This window comes from Typopeltis vanoorti, chromosome 4 (genome assembly GCF_054136105.1).
Source record: "Typopeltis vanoorti isolate ZY-2024b chromosome 4, IOZ_Tvanoo_1.0, whole genome shotgun sequence".
In the NCBI taxonomy this organism is placed as follows: Eukaryota; Metazoa; Arthropoda; class Arachnida; order Uropygi; family Thelyphonidae; genus Typopeltis; species Typopeltis vanoorti.
The window spans coordinates 109699677-109723188 of NC_143552.1; the positions used below are offsets into that span (position 1 = coordinate 109699677).

A 23512-nucleotide genomic window follows, 5' to 3' on the forward strand; every position below is an offset into this window, starting at 1 on the left:
TTCGATAAATTAAAACCCATCATATTTATTTATTTATACCGATTACTATTTATTTACAAAACGTTTGGCAGTAAACAATCACAGTTTTTTTTTTTTTTTTTTAATTTCAAGTTCGTTCTAAACGCGTGTGTTAGGAAGAAAACATTTCAGTGATATTTGTATTGATGAAGTACCACGTGTTTAATCTTCAGAAAAAAAAGTTTAGGCTTGGTATTAAAGAAGTTGCATCTTACTTTACATTAACACAGTAAATATATTCCGTGGTGAGTTTTAGGTGTCAAACTGCTCCCAGCCAATTTCTTAGATCTGCAACAACATTGTAAATTACATTCGCAGGAATGCTGGGAATTCAATTGGGGAAATGATGACGTAATGAAATTTTGTGGTTGGGGTAATGACTAAATTTTCCGATGGCTAAAGGGACATCGAGAAGGAAAAGGTAGGCGACCATCCATGTAAAAGTATAAATAAACGAAAATTGTTTAAATTATGATTCATTTGCAAGGAAACGACTCTCCTTGCAAGGTTTATTTACATTTAATAGTATGATAAAATTAAATTTGTGAATATGTTCGTACATACTACCTTGGATTATCTGCATATTTTGATTTATGTCTCTCTCGCTCTCTCTCTCTCTCTCTCTCTCTCTTGACTATTCGCTGAGAATGAATAAATGAAATGTGAGATAGATCAAATAAGTTTTTCTATAGAAATTCATAGAATACAAGGGTGTTTCAACTTCGGTGACAATTTCCTGCTCCATACTTATTGAATGTTTTAAAAGGTGCACTAGTCAAAAAATGGTTTCGGTATTAACAATTAGTTCTGGTATTTATTTACAATTACGTGAGCATATTTAATCAGAAGAATCGATTAATCATTTCAGGTATACAGTTGATCACGTGAATGTTCACTTTTCTCTCGCTGTGTATACGCAGAGAGAGTTTTCATTTTCATATGAAATTAGCAGAATTTTTAGCTAATGAGATGTCAGCTGATCAATTTGTCTTAGTGCTGTTTATTAACCACGTGCGTGTGTGTTTGTGTGAAGTTGCGATATTAATTAGCCAAGATTTTCTCCATAGAAAATAGATGGTGAAGAAGGTGTTCTTTTGATTAATTTACTTAACTATTTCTCCTTTCAAAAGGAACGAAAAACTCAGTGAAACAATGAAGAACACCGCTTTAAAAATCGACCTTCTACTTCAATACCATCCAATCAGGAATTCTCAATTAAAATAGAGAATTCAAATATTTTGTTGGATTTTTTTTTAAATTGCATAAACTTCGTTTGCACCTCGTCCTGTTTCATTACCTTCTGTTGCTAATTAAAGGTACGAGTGTGTGTATGTGTGTGAGAGTAATTGAGTCTAGACACGAGTGATTAATTTTTGTTTTAGTTTATAATGGTCGAATACTTTTAGTTAACGAATCTTCACTTCGGTTGTTCTTATCTGCGAATTACAATAGAACTAATCAAGTGGAAAAACATTTCTATTCAATTGCCGACAGCACCTATCAACGGAGAAGAGAGGTCAAGCCACTGGATAAGAGAAAGAATAAATCAGTTGTCGAGATCATTCCAATGACTTGCTAAGACAGAACAAATTCTTTGTAAAAGCCCTACCATTGCTTTTGATATACGAGCTACAATCTGAAAGGGGCAGAAATTAGCTCTTAGAAATGTATCTGTTTTAAAATGCACTGTGCGTTGAGAGAAGTGGAATGGTGGTGGTGTGGACATTGTTACTAGTAGAACGAGATGGTCTCGCAAAGTTGGCCATTAAGTAGATCGATTAATCCATATCAATGCATTTGATAATACTCATCTTCCTATCTACCGTTATTATTGATAATACTTTTAACTTTCCTGAACAAGATCCGTTTTTTTTGTTTCATAGGATGATTTATTCATATAGCGTTTCCTGACACAAAAGCATCACAAGTATAGTCTCCTACAGACTTGGTGTAACATTCGTTCAAGCACTACTTCTCACCTTGTCACCACCACCACCACCATCATTGCTACTCAGAGACTTTCACAGCCCACGAAAGAGGATTGCATCAAGAATTTCGGCTAATCGATGACTGATGATTCCGGTGTAAGACTTTCAGATCCTTCATTATGGCTTTTCAACTGAAGGTGAGTTAGTCGGTCGCATACGAGGACAGGAATTTTTTTTTTCTCTCCCGAAAACTCGGTTTTATTCATCCCACAATCAGGCAAATCAGCCAGGAGACACCACACACACACACACACACACACACACACACACACACACACACACACACACACACACACACACACACACACACACACACACACACACACACACACACACACACACACACACACACACACACAAGCAACTTACATTACATACAAAGTATTAGAAGCACAGAGATGACCACCTTATACTAGAATTATGGTTACGAAATCCAAGCATACTTGGAAGTTCGTATAAGAGCTTAATGATCTATTGCAATTTTTTACCAATGTTCATGATCTACATACCTACCTACCTACGCTACCCACCTTCACTTTCTCCTATGCATATTAAAAAATTAGCTGCTGCTAGGAAACATCTGTGTAGCTAATTCAGTTCAAACTTATCGAACCAACGTTCCGCCCCTTTCTCTTTCATTCCATCTACCTCTATCCTTGGGAACAGCTCCATCGTATCATTTTCTTAACGTCTGCGCCATCCAGCTACAAGAAATATATTAATAAAGTTCCTTCCTTTTTCCTAATCCCTTTCCCACTCATGCAGTGATGCACTATAGGTTTTTGAACCTATTGTGGTGTGGTGTGGTGTGGTGTGGTGTGGTGTGTGTGTGTGTGTGTGTGTATTTTACACCTCCGAATAAAAAAAAATAGAATAATCAAAGAAAATGTGTTGACTGATTTGCAATTCTAATTTATTGCATAGCAAATAATTATTACCAAATATGAATTAGCATCATCTAAATATACGTACTTTGTAGATTACATAACCATGTAAACACATAAAAATGTAATATAAATTGTAAGAAAACTGTTATTTCAAAACATTCACAAAATGATAATAATTTTAACGTATACATAGTTCACTTGCATATCAACACACAACAGTTTTTTTCCGTGATATAAATTAAGCAATATAATTATTAAAACAGAATAAATCTTAAATCAAGAAAACATTAAAGTAAATAAATAAACTGAATATATAGACATCAAACATGTACATATATCAAGAATTGGCCATTTTTTGTTCCACTCAAGAATTTTTGTGATGCATCACACGAAGCCAATATTTAAAATGGAATCCAGATGATCAAACTTAATGGACACGCTAAGTGCAATTCTGTCTTCATAAATATGTATTACGGTCAAAGTGATCTTCCGTCTGCCATTTGTCATTCGTACATTTAATGCATATTTCCATCCTTAAGTAACTTATGTGATGCAATTGAAGTTCACGGAGTTCCCCAATTATAGTTTACCGGGCAATATAACGGAGAAAATTTTGAACGCATTAGCCACAGCTCAGTAATCAATGTAGCCAGATGTCATCCTTAATTATTTGCATATTGTACGTGGATTGCTGTTAGAATTTTGAATTGTTTTCATAAGCTAGTTGTTGGGATCTATTATTAAAATTGTTTCCATATCTTCCCTTTTGAATTTATTGCCCGTCTTCCTATTTAGACACCCGACCAGGAACCATGTTGCAACTATGCATGAAGCAAACTTCCCTAGGATTTTTTATCCTGTTTAAGAGGATAAAAAAATTAAATTAGAAATTGGGAGGCTGACCAGAGCTGGAAATATTCCAGTACTCATGACTCACAAATGAATAGGTTAATTGAATAAGTGTTATTCAAGAATGCCGTATATAAACTTACTTGTTGGCCGCAGGCCTTTGTGGCTTATTTAGCTATCTATGCTGCATTTACCTATGAGGATTAAGTAGTTAACACGTAGAAAAGGATTTATCATTTTTAAATTATTATTCTGTTTCATTTACATTTTTGTATTCATATAAGTATATATTCGGTGGGTTTGTGAACGTTCAGTCGTTTTTATTGTTATTCTAATCACATACATGAGAGGTTCGATGATCAATCTCTTGTGTGTTACTTCCATAGGTGGTAGGAGAGTTCAGGATAAAGAAGAAATTTGAAGACCTCTGTGTTGCATTCCTTGGGAACACATAAGAGAAGATGTTATAGGATGTTTCAGGGAGTAGTAGAAGGGATGAAGAAGAAGAAGGAGAAAGATACATTTAATTTGTTCTGTGACTTTATTCTGTGACAACAAATTGGGTGTTGGATATTGCTGTAGGTGCTTCCTCAGATTTGGAACTGTTGGAGAATTATTGATTCTATTTCAGATGAACAGTTACCATGGAAGTATTTATAAACGATGCATGGAGAAAAAACTAAATGTCGGCGTGAAGCACAATGGAATAAATTGGTGAACGATGGGTCATTAATCGATGGTGTAATGCTGTTTTCTGTACCAAATCTAGTTTTTTTTCTATGATTTGCAAGATTTGTGATTTTTATAAAGTTAGTAGGCGTTTAAGATATTATAAAGCATTGAATGAAAGACAAATCCTGTTTTTTAGATACGGTGAGGGATAATAGTTGTATTATTCATATGGCAAGAGAGAGATTTGATGTTAGTGTAAGGCCAGAAAATTTAATTTTTTCTACAAGAGATTTCGGTGTTGTCTAAATGAAGAATAAGAATTTTTTTTTTGTGGACAAATAAAGCATAACCGCTTTTGCTAGCATTAAGATTGACCAGGTTATCAGAATCCCAGTGAAGAATAGTTTGGGGGAGGGTCAGCATTTAAGATGGTAGTGGTTGTTGTTGTTCTCGAGATTGAGATGGTTTGTATAATGTAAGGTTTTACTATTAAGAAGGCGACATGAAGTATGCTGTCATCAGAAAAACTGAGTATTGGGTTCGTATTCACATGAAGTACATCGTTGATATATGTGGAACGTAGCATTGGTTTCAAATTTACAATGCAAAGATCCATCCACCATCACACGAAGTGAGCGTGTAGTCAGGAAGCTGTCAACCCAGTAGCATAAGTCAAGGAACAGACTGAATGATGGTCACAACTTATTAGTGCTTTGTGCTAGACCCATATGTGTCCAAAACTCTGATGAGTAATACGTTGATCCGGCGCAAATGTTTGTTTAAATTCTGTATTAGGACTCAAATATGTCCAGTTAATTCAAGTTTAATTTCATTCGCACCAATTTTTAATGGAAATAGCAAGCAAAATGATGCCAAACGACATAAAACGTCACGCCATACAAGAACCGTATATGCGAAATTCTTATTTTTTTGTTAATCTCTAGGATCATGTTCGTATTTGTTTTATTTCATTAATAAAACTTGGGTTGCGACACGTAGATCTCTGTAATCTTCCTATTTGATTACATTGTTTATTGACAGTATATCCAAGAAGATGCTACTGTTGCCATGATGGAGGAAAACACTTCACAGCTGTATTAAAAGTTGGATCACTCTGTAATGCTTCTATTGACTATGGGAAAGCGATACCAAACTTTTTACTTGTTAGGATACTTTTCTCTAGATGACATGTGTTTGGCACTTAACGAAAATGATTTACTTGAATTACTTGACGTGCATCATCCTCTTACGGGGCTCTCATATGCATGTATGAAGATTCTAGAATGGATTTTTTTTTTACCAGAAGTATTCAAATTTCTCATAAGCGTTAACTAGAATACTATCTCCAATTGCCTCTCTTTATTGATTTTAGTAATACCAACGAATTATGTGCTGTTTATATTGTTTGAAAAATAATAAAATTGTTAATCATCAAGTTGAATAATTGACATTACTAACTGATATAAAACAAACGATGATTATTAATACAAAATTACTCTCACGAACTCCACTTTTATTATTAATTTTTTTCTCACAAGTACGTTGTTGTAGAAAATGCATCAATTTCATACTCAAATCACGTCATGCAAATTGCATCGAGTATATTATTCTTATTTTTACAACACTAAATGCCTATAATGATTTTTGTAATGACTCGTCATATTTACAATGATTAAAGTTAATAATTTCACTTTACCTTTTAGGATACTCGCATGTTAGGCTCATCCAAAGAGATAGTTGGCGAGTCGAATTTGTAACCAACCATCGTACTCCGTTTGATTGAGTGTACGTAACTTTATTCTGGCAGAGAGGTGTGGAAAATGATGTTTTCAATTCGGATAATGGACTGGATGTAGTGTGTGTGTATCGCTAACATTTTAATGTAGATGTCATCTGGGGCACTTGATCAGCCAACATTACCTTATTAATGTATTCACATTCGCTGAGATTGCATGCTTCAGAGTTCATTGCTTCTCCGACCACACAACTCAGCTGCGACAGTCATTACTCTAGGTAACGGGTCATGCAACGACCGCTAGAGATTTTTCTGTTTAACTGAAGAGAAAATGTGCATGTTCTGTGCGTCCTGCGCGTACAATTTTGGATAATGGAAACTGTCAATTAACTCTCGTCACGTGCACAATTTCTCATTCGGACGCCATTCCCGGTAATGGCAACAGACGGACGTAGAATGCGTCAGAACTCGGAAAGTGAACGAATAACACACACACACACACACACACACACACACACACACACACACACACACACACACACACACACACACACACACACACACACAATTTTCCGTGTCTGAATCTCCGACGTCTTAAATTGCTATCGTAATACAGTTTGGGCCACAGAGGTAATTTAATTCCAATTTTCTGCACTATAACCAATTTCTGCGTGATGCTGTTAGCTTTAGATGGCTTTTACATTACAACTTGTGCAGTGGAATAGGGGAGAGATACAGTTAGGCATGGCGATAAAAATATGGAAAGAGTTTGTGGCGAATGTCCAGAGAAAAAATTATTTATTTATTTATTAAGAAAGAAAGAAAGAAAGAAAGAAAGAGAGAGATGAGTCCTTTGTCCTGTGAAAAATCATCCAGTTTCCTGCCACACCCGTTTCGGACACAGGCTGAGTTAGCCAGTCTCAATCGGAGCCGCCACTTTATAATCTTTGACAGTCTCGAACCAAGGATACTTCAATCAAGAAGTCTCAAAAGGTAGAAACGGAGAAGGAGAGCTAAAGATACTACAATAATATATCTTTTTTTCCCTAGTTGGTTGTTAAACATGAAACTTGTAGATTATGACGACGTAAATTAAACAGGACGATAGAGATAGATATACCATTCCTTACTTTCTATTCTGCGTATTATTAAGTTTAAAAATTTAATAAAAATAAATTTAGCACATTTTCCCTAAATATCTTGAAGATTTTATATCTTGAAGAGTTTTATTTTATAGAGTATAGTTAAAATTTCCTGATTCACCACTTATTATGCACAAAGATGTAAATTCATTTACAATTTACAATGTCCTTAAGTCCTTAAAAGAACTGGCTTAGAGGGGCGAAGCAAGAATGCTTTTCATCCTCCTCGTTATCTGTAGAGGACAGTGTAGGGATAAAGTGTTATTGAGCTATTAAAGCTATAATCATGGCAAGAGGGTAACAGCAATAGCCGAGCCTCAGTTAGAACTTCATTGGCTACAGCATTGCTATCAATTATTCTCCCAGGATTTTCGACGTAATTTGCAATGTTCTTAAGTTCTTAAAAGAACTGGTCGATGGACTGAGTCCTTGACTCTTTATCCCGTCATCTGAATGAAGAAAATCTGTATGGATGGGGTGTTATTGAGCTAAAGCTCTAATCATGGCTGGGTAACGGCAATAGCCAAGCCTCAGTTAAAACTTCATTGGCTACAGCATTGCCATTTGTTATCCTGGAAATCCTGAAAAGGACTTTAGGTTGTTGGATAATTTGCAATGTTCTTATAAGAACTAGGAGATGGACTGAATCCTTGACTCTTTATCCCGTCATCTGAATGAAGATGATCTGTGTGGATGGGGTGTTATTGAGCTGAAAAGCTCTAGTCATGGCTGTAGTAACGGCAATAGCCGAGCCTCAGTTAAAACTTCATTGTCTACTTCCCACTCTTATATTAATATATTAATTTGCAATGTATTCAATTTCTGTTTTTAAATATTTAATTTACGTGAAATAAAAATAAGTGTATTCATTACGTAAAGAATATATCTTGTAAAATCTTAAATTTTATTAAACATATTTATTGAATATTATATATTATTTTATTTGGCAATAGATATAATATACAATATATAATAAAATTCCATATATATATATATATATATATATATAGAAGTTTATAGAATAAAAACAATCTAAAGCTCGCAAATTATCAATAACGTATTTAGTGATATTCAACGGTTTACAAATAAGACTCTATTTAAAATAATATATAAAACATTCATTCGTTTTGGACTCGTCATAGATAATTTGTGTAACGAAACAGTTACACGAACAAAGTAATAACAGAAATAAAATTCTGCACAAATCGTAGTTTCACATGCAGCTATACAGAAAAATATTGAAAAATTTTTGCACAGCTTCTACTTGAAGTTCCAGTAAGCATGCGTATTCTATACGTCATGGAATCTCACGGTAATGAGATTTTTACGTTTCATTCTTTGCGATATTGGATTGTATTTCACTTTTCTTGCGCGTTTATGATTGTATTATATGTTTAGAATTTTTCGTGAAAACACACACTATGATTAAAAATAAAGGAAGATTGCATGATTTCGTTACGTAATATAATAAATATTGTAAAGCAAATATTATGTAGAAATACACGATAGCATAATTTTTATCTTAATTAGGAGAAAGAGAAGAAAGCAAGATTGGGAAAAACAAAGAATGAAGGGATGAATAAACAAAAATTCACTATTGTTTGTGATTGGATTATGAACATGCTGGGATGTGACATGACGGATGAGTGCGTTGTTATTTTGCGAAAGGAAAAAAAGGCCGGGTCATGGAAGGAGGAAAGCACGCCATCCCAGTCTTTGAAACAATATTTTTTTTTTTTTTTTTTTTTGTACCGGAAGTTTTTCAGTCTTGTCCCAATAAGTCCCAGAAAAGGTTCCTTACATTAGAGACAGAAATGAATGATAAAAATGAGAAGAAAAATGAGTAAAAGGAAGGGATGAAGCTGAGTGAATGAACGAGAATTAAGAGAAAGAAAGAAAGGGCTTACGAAACCCGGATGAAGACAGAGTAGTGAGCTGAACACATGAGAGAGCGCAAGGCGTTCAATCACTGTCCAAACCTGCACGTTCCAGATCGTGGCTAGCGCCAGCCACACGATCAAACACTAAAACCACGAATTGCTGGAATAAGTTCCTTAATGCGAACAAGTTTAATCTCAACACGCCGACGCTAATTATCACGGTGCCGTGCAGGCCCATAAAAAGAGCCCCGAGGAACAAGAATTGTTGGCTTCCGTAGCGACTCATGGCTGTACTGAGCACACGCAAATCTACGTTAATGTTTGCTGGCACGTCAAGGTGTTTAGAGTTGGCGATTCTAAGGAGTCCACGCCAAAGTTTTCGCTAACATGAACACACTTCGGGATCTCAACTACTATTACTACGCTTCCTTTGCGAAAGGGGCAGCAGTATATAACACGATTCCGTCATGGGGTCTCGTGATGTTTATTTCGTTCTTTATAGCAATCCAAGGCAAAAACTCTCGACTTCAGTAACACAAATACAGTTACATCTAGACAGACAATTAATTATAGATTGTTAATTACGTAATTAACAATATATATATATAATTTTTTTTTTTTTAATGATTCCATTCATGGAAGTTTGTTGGCCTCTTGTTTTCATACTTTGGCGAACTACGTTTTTAAATTTTTATTATTTATAAATATTTTGTATTTTTAATTTATCATTTTATATATTCCGTTAATCTACTTTAAAAATAACACCGAAGTTTTCACAAATCACTTTAGCATTCAATAAGTAGGGCGGTAATCTTACACATCTTACTATAAAATTTATCTTTCACCTAAATATAATCAAAAAAAAAAAAAAAAGCAAACTCTCAATAGACAACCTTCTAGATATCAAGACCTATATGATAGGCATTGCAGAAAAATTCTTCACAATCACAAATAATCACTCAAATCAGCTAATTCGACACGCAGCAGAGTACAAGCCTTCAGATCGCTTCAAGCACAAAAAACCGAAATCTTTAATCGCAAGAGAAAGCTGATGCAGCATAAAAAACTCACAAAGAGCGAGTAATTAACCTACAATAATCCCATCAACCACAAACTAAAATTCAGATGAAGGAATGAAGAGTCAAGGACTCAGTCCATCACCCAAAGAAGTTCCAACTCTCGATAGAAAGTGAGTTAGCAGCGTGTTGCTTGGTTACTAGCAATTAGTATGGTATTTGAAAAGCTTTAGTTAATAGTTTAATCTAGGGTGTAAAAACAGCATGAAAGCTGCCTATCACCTAATTCTAGCTCTCTGCGAAACTTTATAACAATACTACTACTTCTTCTAAATGTGTTCGACGCAGTTTTTAGGTTTTTCGAAAGGAAAAATGAGACAACTGGAGGTAAACAAATTCCTACTACGAAGCACCTTTAATTCAGTATGCTAGAAAATAATTGATATGTAATTAAATTTATTTATTATAAATTCTTAGTATTATATTTTACTCTAAATGCAAAGTATTTGATAAGTAAATACTGAAAATGGTGGTGTGGTTGCAACAATTTTTAGGGCTCATTGCCTCATGACTACAAGTTATAAGGATTGGATATAATGCATAGATTGACAGACAAATAATTAATATTTTTTTTTTCAATATTTCCGTAGTTTACACTTATTCATACTTTTTTACTTCGATGCAATATCATTTAGGAGACGGAGCAACAAAAGTTTCTCATTTATTAATCAATGTTTGCAGTTTCAGTAGATCTAAGAATGTGAAACTGATATTTCAATGGAATATGGATCTTTCTCCACCTTTTCAACGAGGTTGCTTACGGTCAAAGCAGTTGAAAATCACTGGCCTGAATGACTGTATTTTATTGTTATTCTGAACAGTTTAATATACTTTAGATTTTTTTTTTTCTTAAATTTTCAGATAGACAAAAGTGCAATGACCGCCTGGACAGATTCTACTCCCCGCTAGTGAAGATTAACTCTTGTTGTATAGCCGTCTTAAGATTATTTTAAACCCAAATCGCCAAAATTAAATTAATTGAATAGATTTCTTGCACAGTTAAGTTAAAATGATTGTCGTAGATTATGCTAATAAAATTGATCAAAATCTTCAATTTTCCGCACACCAATCAAAAGAGATTCTGTTTTCTTCACTTACCTGTAGATTGGACTATTTCGTACACATAGTATAATAGATTTCTTTAAGGTGCTTGAGGTAAAGTCGGGGGACAATGTGATTATACAACGTAGAAAGTGCAAAAAATTAATTATCATTCACTTTCAGATAATTTTTAATACGTATGTAAAGAAGATAACGAAGAAAAAAAGAATGTGAAAGAGAAGCGACATTATTTATTTTCTATAAATTTTTGTATAAAATTTATTTCATTCAACGAATAAAACTGAAAAGTTGTATCAATCAAAGTACAGAATCTCCAGTGGCATTCGTTATGGACAAACCTCTAATAAAAATTAATTAGTCAATTATCTGTGTCGCTGCAATCCTACGTAATGCCCAATAAATTTTGTTTAAATTCAATATATTTCCCTTCCGCCGATAAATAAATTACATCGGAAACTGTCATATTAAAGTCACGTTATCACTGATAGGGCTGGATTAAAATCCACAGCCTTTTGACTGAAGAGCGAATACGCTAACCATTCGGCGGAACAAGCCAGCCACAACTAATCCGGTACTTTTGAATAAATATTTTGTTTCCATATTCCTCACAACAATGGATTAATGTTGTTACTTAGTGACGTCCATACTGGTATATGTTTTTCGTCTATTACAACAATAAGAGACAGTTCAATTCTATTTAATGTTGTTTTGAATAATGTAGAATAAGTAGACCAGTCTGTTCTTAGAGATGTTTTGTTATGTCCCTATAGAAAAAAGAAAAGCGATCCTAACAACGTTTACATATTGAAGCTAACTTAATATAGAATTACATCGGAAACTCTAAGATATTAGTTTATTATCACGCAGTATCCTACAAACATAAATTTATTATGATTTTTTTTTTTGTGGCAAACCGCGTTGTATGCCTTTGTGCTGCTACGTAGGAGGCTGATTTCATTGATGCAACAGTAAACTCTTTTATATCCAATACAGTTTAGGTACTCGTAAAACATCAAACGATCTAAGTACTATGACGTCGTTGGTGTTTGTACCACACCTTCGTACAAACATCCTACCTTTACATGAAATAACTTGCTGATGTCGTATTCCGTGCTTTGTCCTTACAGGACGAACAATTGAGGTTAAGATGGAAAAAAGGAACAGAAACATATCAAACGTTCTGCATAAAAAGAAAAGATAAAAAGAGACGGTAATTGCATGCCATTGAAAAGTCACATTAAGTGGCATGGAACTCGGTAATTATGCCCTTCCGCTGTGAAAGAAAACATGCATGTCTTCCCCCCCCTCACCCCTACCTTTTTTTTTTTTTTTTTTTTTTTTTAAGAAAGCCGTTTTAGTAAAAGGACACCACTAAGCATTTAATTTGATGATCTTCGCTTAGCAGAATTTAGTAGCTTAGTTCTGTGGGATATAAAAGTTCATTTTACATAAATAACATCAGCCTTCTGCATCAGTACGAATACATAAACATGCGAGACGCTGAACAGCGACAAAACTTAAAACTAAAACCCCCATCGAACTTCCATTATGCTGTAAGATGTTCGTTGGCCATAATTTGATTAAGTTGCTGTATTTATTCGTATGCCATACTGTCAGCTAAGTTGAGCGAATGGCTAACATGCCCACTCTTCAATCAACAGACTCCGGATTCAAATCTCCACGTGGTTATTTACGTTTGCGATTCCTTGAAAGGGGAATTTCATCGTCCAGTATAAGACCACCGAGCTACGTATTGGAGGCCGAAGTGGCTTTGGAAGAGTTCAATGCGTCTAGCATGTAAACAAAAGCTAAAGACATCGAAATTAAAATTATATAAATATGAATAAAATCCTTCTTCCACTCAATGTAATAATATATTATCTGTTTACAACATTCGTGAGTGGAGGCACATTTAAAAAATCAATGATATTTATTCCTTCGCCAGTATAGATCGGCTACAGTCTCCTGGAGTGGGACGGCGGTTTATATTATTAATAGTAGTACCATTAGTAAATGAAATTTAGTCACTGTTTTTGTGAATCGATGTTGTTCTTTGTGTGATTAAATTAAAAAAAAAAAGAAATCCATATTTGTTTGATTTATTCTACTTTTTCAAACATTTAGTCCAACATTCACCCACTAGGATTTGTGTATGTGTTTATAGCTCTTCCATAATCTCCCAGTAGTTCAATTAATCGATCAGGAAAATTCAAATCTCGGCAAATATCTGACAACACTGAGCTAACACGCACAAAATGGGTCGGTGCATAGAGACACTGAACTTAGGTCTTCCACGCGAAGCGATTATAAATGTAATTATTCCCGTCCACTCACTCTTCATCTTAAAAGTTATTTCTCCATTCAGCCCATAACGTGCAATTTAAGCCTTGAATACCAATAGAAATATTTTTAAAGAAGTCCTCGGAATACCCAAGTTAAAAATTTAATATCGCTGGTGGCCAGTGCAGTGTCTATCGTCAATCATTTCTTCTTAGGCCTAAATGAATCTTTAACAGGCTCTCACAACGTATTTCTCTCGCATTCTTTAAAATTCCTATCCTTTCCTTTCGATAAACTGCGATTGATACGCTAGGGAGACTGGGAGGTTGGGGGAGGGGGGGGGGAAATGGGGACAGACATAAGAACGCTCGCATTTTTATGACTTGGCAGAAGCCGAATGAAGAGGCTGGCTTGTCGAGTCAGCCGGTGAACGTTTCACTAGAATGTGCATCGTTTCCGCCAAGCTGCTACGGCAGCGTTCAAGCGATTCCTTTCACTAGAAGCATACAAATTAGACTCAATAAAGTGCGACATTTCTTTGGCACCTCCGACAGTTCCGTCCCCAGGGAAGAGATGATAAGTAGAGGCATTCATGTAACGATCCCTGTATCCGAAATTTACAGCAATAAATGGAACATAGATCACCCCAATCTACCGGGACTTTTTCCCTGCTGCATATTTACACAAAGAAAGTAACATGCTTCTTCCTTCTTTAACTGACTTCTGTGTGCTTTTCCTGGCCAATAACTTGACAATTGTTGTGATACGAACGTTTACTCAGCTATCAGAAATCAATGAAAAGGCAATACGGGCTTTGTCTACACTTTGTGAAAAGATGAAATACATTGGACGACAGATGGCGCTTCTGTAATTTTTCCACATCATATGAAAAACTTCTTTTGTTACTTTTTTTTTATAACGATATAATAATATTCACTTTTTCGTAATAATCAGTTTTGGGTAGAGTGACAAAAAATGAAAAGTTTTATTAAAATATCAAAAACCTGAAATTAAACGCAATATTTGATTTCAAATAATTTTACTATTTTTGCCGGGCAGTGTAAATCCAAATCGATTTAAGCCAAATCGATTAAAATTTGAAAAGTCACATCTTACACCGATAAGATGTTTCAGTCATCAAATGTTTAATATAAATAACACTTGGATATGATTAAGTGCTTAAGATTAAGGTTTAAATATTAAGAAAAAGAAAAGTATACTTTATAATTAATATATATTAAGAAGAATAATTGCAAAAATTTGTTTGAAAATCTTTAAAATTCAATTTTTGCTATAGAAGATATTAAAACACCTTTCATATTCTTATATAAAAAAATTATACAAAAAAAGTGAAGCTATCTTGGTTAATAACCTGGGAGGGGACTAAGAGGTTGATGAATTTATAAAATCAAGTATAAAACATTTATATTTATAAAATCAAATAAATTAAAATATATTTTTTAATGAATATTTTAATTTATTTGATTTTATAAATATACAAATATAAATGTTTTATAAATATTTTAATTTATTTGATTTTATATAAATATAAATGTTTTATAAATATATTTTAATTTATTTGATTTTATAAGTTTTACTTTTTTTTTTTTCATTTCATCCAAGCTAAAATTAATGATTTTCTATCAAGAAAAATTGCGTTCTTCTGGATGAATTTTTTTTTTATCATTTCAGTTACAAATATCCCCCCCCCCTACGCCTCAAATCTAAAAGATTTGCACAGTAATGTTCTCTCTCTCTCTCTCTCTCTCTTTATTGATTTGCAACTATCCGATTAAATGCGTTAATCTCTATCCGAACAGCTCCCCCTTTCTCCATACACATGGTGTCAACAGCTTCCGGGACTTCCCTGAAAGACAACATTCTATTTTGCGACTACTTGGATCGACTAGCTTATTGATTGGCCTCAGGTCATGAGGTGGCTATGTTACAAGATTACCTGCTACACGAGGATGTTAATGGTGAAAACCATTATCAGTCGGTTTTCACTAGACTAGGATCGTATCGGGGAGTCCGTAACAGAGCAAAAGTCACAGGAGAGACAGCGGTAAGTCCGTCCTCCTATCCTTACCCACACGCCACATCCTCATATAGCAACAATCAATACCTTTTGATTCAATGTTACAATTCCCTTTGGGAAAGTTGATTTATTAGTAATAGCCGCGTTGTCATTACTTCCTCTATTTACTAGACAGATGGCGCTCAGAGGCTAATCAGGTCATCATGTAAATTCCTGAACTGAAAGATGATAGCGAGTTTGAGTATTGTTAAGATCTTACAAGGGATTTAACGCTCATGCGAAGAATAGAATATCTTTTCATAAGCTAGAGGGTTTTTCTTATGCAATTTGCAATGAATGGATTCAGTGTTATGCCAAATAATACCAAAATAAAATTCGCGATATTTTAATCTACTTATGTAAATTAAAATCTTGTTTTGGTACTAAAAGTGATTTTTAATATTTCATTTGGTAACATGGAAAATAATTAAACTTTTAATATACAAAAAATAGTAAACTTTTAAATTGTTTATTTTTATGTATAAATTTTGCTATAATTACTAAAATAAGTTTTTTGTTTTATGATATAATAAATATTCCAATAATTTTTTTGTATAAATATATATATATTTACTAGAACATATACAATTATAAAATACGGAATTGGAAGGGAATGAACACCTGATTCCCGGAAAAGTCCTTTTTAGGACTTACAGGGTGACAAATGGCAATGCTATAGCCAATGAAGTTTTAACTGAGGCTCGGCTATTGCCGTTACCCAGCCATGACTAGAGCTTTTTAGCTCAATAACACTCTATCCATACAGATTTACTTCATTCAGATGACGGGATAAAGAGTCAAGGACTCAGTCCATCGCCCAGTTCTTTTAAGAACTTTAAGAATTATAAAATACAATTAGAAAATTATATTGTATTCGTCACCTCATCACTGATATAGTAAAAAAAAATCATTATTGTCAGCAATAAACTGTCGATGTTGCAACACTTACTTTCCGAAACAAAAAAACAACTGACAACACTAGTACAGCAGTCAATATAAATACAGTATCAAGAAGAATTCTCAGAAATGCAAAATGATGAGTCTGTTATAACTTTATTCAACATAAAAGGGACAATGGCATGGTTTTGTGACGAGACAGAAACGAAATACCTAAATTCAACTAGTTTTGCAAAAATGTTGCCCTTCCCATCGTTCGTCATATTTAGTTGAATGTGGCTTTAGTGTTGTAAATCAGCGTTTCCCAAACTGTGGGCTGCGTCCCCCTTGGGGGGGGGGGGGCGTAGGTTTTGTTGAGGGGGTTCGTGAAATAATGAAAACAAATTTAAAATGTTTTAAGACAGTAGATTTTTTTAAAGAAACGTATTTAACTTTTATTATTTATTATTTCTTTTTAGTTATTTTTTTTATTTTAATGGAAAAATTCACACATTGGTGTTGGTTCACAAACTTTGCTTTCTGCGTATTTCGACGCTTAATGAATATTAGTAAATCTTATTCATATGTTTCATTTCAAAGCAGTGGTTAATTGTATTTACTTCGAATGCTCTCCAGGAAGCTCCAAATCTTCCTGTCCTTTTCATCACGCGTTCGTAATCAGGGACTGTTGATATTGACTTTATATACATATCAAAACTCGTTTTATATTATCACTGTCATCCGAGCTAATTTTCTGTTACCAATAAAAGTTTCGCATATACTTCACACATGAAAAAAAGCTTAAACAAGTTCATGTGGGGAGATAGTAACTGCTTGCAGTGGTAAACAATACGCCCTCCCTAACAGACACTATACTACAGGGGCAATAAAAACAAGTACTTTTATTATGCCAGTGAATACGGTATGAGGAGTCTGTGTAATATATATATATATATATATATATATATATATATATATATATATATATATATATATATATATATATATATATATATATATATATATATATATATATATATATAATGAATGTTATGGCAGTTTCACATATGGAATTCGGTTGAAGAGAGTTAGCATTTCAACTCAATTGCCAGCTATGCTTTTATCTTTCGGTTGCGCGATCTTTTGTTAATACCGCACCAATCATATGCACGTTTTAATAACCTGCCTTTGCTGTCTGTTTCGCGTTAGGCTTAATTACCGTAAAAGGAGAAAAGTCACAAAAGAGAAAAATGTTCTTGGTCTGGGGATTCCCTTATTCAGGTAATATTCACTAATTTCATGTTATCAGTCTGTGGTGTGCCAGTATCGGTAAGTGGTGATATTATTTGATCTATTCTACGTTAAAAAATTTAACCCTGAGATGGATAAGTGGTTGATAAAAAAAAAAAAATCCCGCGAACAATCAGAAGAAGCAGAAACAGACTCAAAAAAAAAAAAAAGGACAGTATTTCATATTTTACCAGAACAGCCCGCATCGTCTTCAGAACCAAACGGTAAGAGGCAAAAAATGTAATATATGCATTTGATTTTTGCAATATTCGCTGTGTATGTTTTGTATTGAATATAAATACAATGAATATTATAATAATATATTTCTCTATTACGATTTTTTTTTCGAGGGGGCCGTGAAATATTTTAATTTTTGCAAAGGTGGCCCTGACATCCAGAAGTTTGGGAAGCACTGCTGTAAATGACTTGTTCCTGAAAAAAAAAAAGAGCTAGACATCACAAACCGTGGGGATTTAAAATTGAAATTGACTAAATCAGTACCTGAATTAAACACTCTTCGCAGCAGACATCAAGCTCAAGGATCACATTAACTTGGATTTTATTTTCCCGAGTTCAGTTCGATTTATGTTTTTCGAGGATGGTCTGAAAAATTCTCGGCCTAACAATGAAAAAACGAATTTGTAATTTCAAAATTATTTTTATTTTCAACATAATCTCCCTTAAGACTAATACATTTATTCCAGCGCCATTATCCCATCCCTGTAGTGGTTCTCCGTAAGATCTGCAAAATACCCCTCTACAGCTGCAACACCTCTTGATTCGAATCAAAACGCTGACCAGCGAAGAAGAGCTTTAGTTTTGGGAAGAGATAGAAGTCAGAGCGAGCCAAATCTGGGGAATAGGGTAGATGTTCCAACAATTCCTAGTGCAGACCCCTTAATTTTCCCATTGCCAAAACACCTTTGTGGGCATGTGCATTGTCCTGATGAAAGATGATTTTTTTCTTCAGCAAACCGAATCTTTTCTCATGATTTTTTTCGTCTAGTCTGGTTAAAAGATCGGAATAATATTCCCCGGTTATTGTTTTACCCTTTTCAAGATAATTAATAAACAAAATTCCTTTAGCATCCAAAAACACCGATGCCATTACCTTTCCTGATGATGGAACCGACTTTGTCTTCTTTGGTGCTGAACAACTAGCTTCTGTCCACTGCTTTGACTGCTGTTTGGATTCTGGTGTGTAATGGTAAATCCAAGTCTAATCCATAGTAATAAATCGACGCACAAAATCAATTTTATTCTTGTTAAAACGCTCCAAGTAGTGTTCAGAGATTTTCATGGGAGTGCGTATTTGATCTGCTGTGAGCAAGCGCGGCACCCATCTTGCGCAAAGATTTTTCATTTGCAATTCTTCATGCAAAATATATCCTACATTCTTTTGAAATACCTATATAGTCTAAGCAATTTCACGAAATTTGGCTCGCCGGTCATCCAATACCATATCGTGCACTTGATCAATGATTTTTGGTGTTGTTACACTTTTTGGACTTCCTTCACGTGGATCATCTTCAAGGCTGCTACTGCCACGTTTATACTCGGCAGCCCATTTCTTAATTATCGAAAACGAACGAGAAGAGTGCTCGTAAACTTTTTTACAAAGAATTTTATAACCGCACGATACTCAGTTTTATCGATTTCAAGGGATACAGATAACACTTTTGCTTCAGACAGCTATATAAAACAAACTACTTGATAGAATGACTTGCAATTTCACATGGATTCTTATGACAGATGTACCAAGTTAGAAAAAAAAACTCTTATCGATAGTGTTGCCATCTATGGTCAAGGCCGAGAACTTTTCAGGCCACCCTCGTATAATATACAAAGTGTAATATAAAATTTATATTCATTGAAGAAAGTCAAATTAAAAAACTGTTTTATTTAAAGGACCTATTTATGTTATACTTTTCCAAACTTGGTTAACTATTATGCTAGAGGGAGGGGAATCAAAATCTTTGAGGCGTTGAGGTGAGTCATGATCCAAAAAACGTTGGGAAACGATTGGCTATGCGCTTCGCGACGTTAGTAACTAAAGGATCTTCCTCAGCCATAGCCAGGTTAGCCGGTTGGGCGTGGACAGCAGGGATTTTTCCACCATTTATCTGGGGTTTTTCATCCCGCAAGTAAGCAAACAGGCCCCATGAACACACAGGTTACAATCATAGGATATAGTACTTAATCTCTTATTAGGAGGGTTCAACCAGTCCTACGGGGAGGTCGAGGAACGGGGGGGGACCCCCAGACGAATAAATAAATAAATAAATAAAAAGCATACAATTTATATTTTGACATGTCATTCAAAGATGCAGAATATCCGAAGAGATAGAAACAACTGAATTCAAAAATGTTAAGCAAATATTCTCGTACATTGTTTACGTCCGTTTTTTTTTAATCTAAAATTAAAAATCGGTTTATTATAGACACAATGATATTATAAAGTTTCTCTTGATGAACTGTTACGTTTTCAGAGGTTTTTAAGTATATATATAAACATGGGGGAAAAAGGCAAAACGAAAAGAACAGAGAAAACAGTTTGAGACTGAATAAGCACAATTCTATCTTTACGAGATTGGAGGGGGGGAGGGGAAGGCTCGTGATTTATAGTTATTGGTTTCGTTGAATCAGAGTGGAGATAGTATACGACTTACTGCTGCTTATCTCTCTCTTTGTTTATTTGCGGTCAGCATTTGGCCAATTTCTGAGTGTAGTGTTAGGATTGGTTTTCTTTCGAGCGCCCTCAGTTTCCTTTCAAAAACACCGGTTTCGAACATGTTTTTGTATTTTGTTTGTTTGAGTTTATTTTTATTTGAGTACTCACTAAGAATTGAAAAGACTGAAAAAAATCCCAGTACGAAATGATAATTTAATGGCCAAAATACCATTGAATTTAAACATCGACAGGCTTACAATTCTGATTTTTCATTGTTTGAAAAATTACAATCAACTAAAATATAGGCACCAACTTTTAGAATGCTCACGTATCAACAATAGCAGATATTACACGAGGAATCTTTATTTAGGGAGTGGGGGGGGGGAATAAACACCCAATAACGTCAAAATAAATCATTTATGGATTATATAAAGAGCCAAAGGCTTCAATTCGGCGACCTAAACTTATTTAAGTTTAAACATATCCCTTAACTTAAATAAATCATTTATAGTTTTCCAATTTGGATTTTGTCAAATTTATTAATAAAATTTCAACAATAATATATCTCTTGTGGTTATTTATACATTAGAGCTGAACCAATCGATATCTCCTAAGTCATACATTTCAATCAGGTTATTTCGGATGTATTGAGTGCAGAGAAAATTTATTCGACAAAATTCAGTGTGTTTTTCTGATCAGCTTGCCTATTTCGTGGGATGAAAAACCATAATTTGCGAAGGGAAAAACTTGTCACACCGTATAAGATCGGTTAATTCATCTTCAGTTCTGTTCGCCACATAATTCACTAACTGGAAATGTACAAAATGATCAAGAAACGTGTTAAACACGTTATATTAGCGTTAAAATGACAACACAACAAAATATGCTTTGGAACAATCTTAAAAGGTAATTCTACTCTTGCCTTTGTGCAACTTACTCTTGAATTGCCAGAGAGATTACCTGCTTACATTACCCCCCCCCCCCGCAATATCAAAGGGCCCAAACATTTTTAAGTTCTAATGAATTGCTTTGTGAATATTCTTTGTCCTTTATAGATAATTTGATTCCTAATTTCCGTTCCAATTTTTCTGGTAAATTCAACCTTATTACTGTCCACTTGCGATTCTTTTAACTTGCAATTATAACGATAGTTTTTAGCATTTTTCCTTTAATCTTTTCGTCTTCGTCCTCTTTTCTATTTATCATTCGTTCCATCTCATTTATCTTCATCCTCTTGTCCCACTGACAGTTGAATAGAAAAGGAAATTGTTCCAGAGGTTATGTCGGATCCACTAACATCCCAAGCCTTTCTAACAGGCACATGTGTACACCAAGCTCTTTGTCCATTGCGAAACCTTCAAAAGAAATGTATCAAAGGTGAGAACAAAGAATTCTTTTCACTCAGGAACGCAAAGTGCATTTCGATTAGTTTCACTGAACCTCTTGAACATTTCCACCGATCTGTAATTGAAGCAGACAACTTGTTGAATAGATTCCGGCCTTTTTTTTTTTCTCCTCCTAACCTGGGACTTCACGGGACGTTTACGTGGTTAACATGATGTAAACAAAAGGAAACAGGAAGGTGGGGGACGGAAGAATAGTCTCTCTTTTCATCAAACGCCATAGTCAACATAGTGGCAGAATATACGTGCAACGAATTCACACTCTTATCAACGCTTGTCGAATGCTGGAGGAAAAAGATGCTAACTACCGATGAGGGTGGGAGATCAAAGTGACAAGATTGAGTGCTCGTTTCTGATGTGTGTGTGAGATAGAAATTTTTAAGACTAATGAATTAAAAATGAAGACAATATCACTACATTCTTAGAAGAACGGTTGCATCCGTGTATCTCAGTCTGTAAACTGACTTTTCATCAAAAACTAAATCGGGAAATAAATATTGGAACACCCCAGATCAGCACAAAATCACTGCGGATCACGATAGCATGAAAAGGTGTTTGAATCTAAGCAGAAAAATGAATGGGAATGAACAAAAATAATTCTCCCTCTGTCTCGTGTGCGTGTGTGTGTTCATTTTCATTCACTTCAAGGAAATAAGGGAGAGTCAATGTATTATGCATGTTAATTTTCATGTGTCAATCCTCCCTATTCCCAGGAGAGAGAGAGAGAGAGAGAGAGAGAGAGAGAAAGTGGAAAGCTATAGTGTATTACTAATTCAGGACAGACAGATGCTGTTGTATCTAATCAAGGATCATTCAGACTAGAAAGGATGCTCCACAAACAAAAATTTGTTTTTCCCATGATATTCCAAGCCTTCACCGAAAAAGGTGTTGTCAATCATCTATTAGTTTTGCTCGCAGGCTGGTTCGCTTTTTTTTTTTTTTTTTTTTGTGTGTGTGTGTGTGTGTGTGTGTGTGTGTGTGTGTGTGTGTGTGTGTGTGTGTGTGTGTGTGTGTGTGTGTGTGTGTGTGTGTGTGTGTTTCTTGGAAGAAAATTCTGTCAATTCCACAGATCGGCTAATTCACTATCAAGTAAAAAAGCCCATATAAATTTTCCTCATAGGTTAAATAGGAATTTAACCCAGATCTTTCCAACGATAAAATATGTCATTTTTTCGATGGGAATGGACGACCGTTACTGTATAGAGAATGGAGATGGATAGATAGAAAGAGAGATAGAGAGAAAGTCGCAGAAAACGAAGCAAGCCTCCAGATATTTTGTTTTAAAGTACGTGCAGCATACAGAATCAATGCACGCATGTTGCTGAGAAACAAACGTTTAAATGCATGGAATGAAGAGTTAAGTGACGCGTCATATATTCTATATGCAGCGTAGCATGAAGATGACACGTATAACAAGAAAAATGCCTGCAGTTTGCTTTTAGAGAAAAACGAAGGGCTCGTTATGTGTTAACATTGCGAACAAATCGCTGTTGACAAGTCACGCGCGAATAACTTCAGAACGCATTCTTTTTAAGAAAACTCCAAAGAATGCATGATTTTGTTAGAATGCGTGAAAAACAAAAGGCCTCAAATACGAATAAAAGGA

At 34.6% G+C, this 23512-nt stretch overlaps 1 long non-coding RNA gene across 2 annotated transcripts in view; it reads left to right on the forward strand.

Annotated features, from left to right (window-relative positions):
• The first annotated feature begins 227 nt into the window (after nt 1-227).
• The window catches only part of LOC150107600 (uncharacterized), a 50656-nt gene continuing 27371 nt past the window's right edge, over nt 228-23512 (forward strand). For both annotated transcript variants that reach the window (XR_016548204.1, XR_016548205.1), the window contains exon 1: nt 228-439. This is a non-coding gene — a long non-coding RNA (uncharacterized LOC150107600). The remainder of the gene's footprint in view (nt 440-23512) is intronic.